Consider the following 2,059-nt stretch of genomic DNA (forward strand, 5'->3'; position numbering starts at 1 on the left):
ACAAATGAATATTATGACAATAATTTAGAAAACATAGATTCTCAAAGGACACAAATTATTAAATTTACAAATTGCTGATTCCAAAACAAATAGAAATTCTAGCAAGTAAAATGACATCATAGTTTAAATCTTCCCACAAGTAAAAATCTTCCCAGACTTAGATTGCTTCACTAATAAGTTCTATCAAATATTTAAAGAAGAAATAATATCAAACTGTTTAAAACTCTTTTGGAGGGCTGGAGAGATGGCTCAGTGGTTAAGAGCCCTGGCTATTCTTGCAGAGACCCAGGTTTGAATCCCAGCACCAACATGACAGCTAACAACCATCCATAACTCCAGTTCCAGGAGATCCAATACCCTCTTCTATCCTCTGCAGGCATTGCATGACATGGGTACACTTATGCACATGTAGGCATAACACTCATACACATAAAATAAAAATAAATAGATCAAAAAAATTTAATACCTCTTTTGGAATATAGAGAGACTGTTCCCTCAATTCTGAGTTCAGTATTACCTTTATTCCAAAGCCAAAGGCCTCGCAAGAATAGAAGACCACAGACCAACACAGCTCATGATCAAGTCATCAGCAAAACAAATACAGGAACGTACGAAAGGAATTAAATATCAAGACTGAGAAGGATTAATACTCTGAATACAAAATAAGTCTAATAGCCCCAAATCAGTCTTATTATATCACATTATTAAAATAAAGGAAAACAAATAATCATCACAAATTATGCATAAAAAACATTTGACAGGATCCTTAGTCACTCATGTTAAAAACTTTCATGAGGAGAATAGAAGGGAACATCCTCGACATAATAAAGAGCATCACAAAAACCCCACAGTTGACATCACAGCTGGACTATGTGTGGGAGAAAGGGGACCAGCAAAAGAACAGAAGGGGATGGGGGGAGCAGTGGGGGGAAGGACAAATGCTAATGAAGCTCACAACTTCCTGTAGTAACTTAAAAATTAATTTTAAAAAGAAAAAGAAGGGGCTGGAGAGATGACTCAGGACCCAGGTTCGATTCCCAGCACCAACATGGTGGCTTCGAACTGTCCTTAACTCCAGTTCCAGGGGAATCCAAACCCTTTTCTGACCTCTGCGGGCATTGCATGACACAGGTGCTCATAAATACATGCAGGCAATACACTTATGCACATAAAATAAAAATAATAAAGTATTTTTAAAAACATATTCACATTAACCTGTGAATTTAATTTTTTATCTGGAAAAAAAGGACTTAGCAGAGGTGATTAGAATTTGGGGATGGGGAGGTTTTCCTAAATTATCTTATATTTTCCTAGATTATCAAGATGGGCCCAGTGTAGTCACTGGAAGTAATCAGAGGTAGATAAGAGGTTCAGTCAGTAAGAGGAAATGGACAGTGGAGGACAAAAAGTGGAGTGATGGAAAGCAGGGGAGCAAATCAAGGCACGTAAGTTAACTCTAGAAGTTACTCAGCTTCTGGGAAAATAAAGAATTCCCCCTTGGGCTTTCCAGCAGGAAACAATTCAGCTCCCACCTTAAAAGTTGCACAGTGAGATTGATTGACTTTGAGGTTCTTATCAACAGAACTATCGGAGGGGAAAACTGTTGTAAAAATTTACCAATTGACCCTCACATTTACATAGAAAAGCAACGAACCTGTACTACATAAAACAATTTTGAACAACAGAAAAGGAAATTGAAGGATTAACACAAACTGATTTTAAAACTTACTATACAGCTACTATAATCAAGATGGTGTGGAAGGGGCTGGAGAGAGGGCTCGGCGGTTAAAAGCAGTGGCTACTCTCGCAGAAGACCTGGGTTCTGCTCTCAGCAACCACATGGTGACTAATAACTGTAACTCCAGTTCCAGGGTATCTGATGCCCTCTTCTGACCTCCACAAGCATATCACAACATGGGTGCACTTATATACATGCAGACGAAACACTCAGACAGAGAGAAATGATTAAAAAATTTTAAAGATTTATTTTATTTATTTTTTTATTTAATAACCAATGTGTGTGTGTGTGTGTGTCTGTGTGTGTGTGTGTCTGTGTGTG

This window comes from Nannospalax galili, unplaced genomic scaffold (genome assembly GCF_000622305.1).
Source record: "Nannospalax galili isolate Female #2095 unplaced genomic scaffold, S.galili_v1.0 scaffold1082, whole genome shotgun sequence".
Taxonomy (NCBI): domain Eukaryota; kingdom Metazoa; phylum Chordata; class Mammalia; order Rodentia; family Spalacidae; genus Nannospalax; species Nannospalax galili.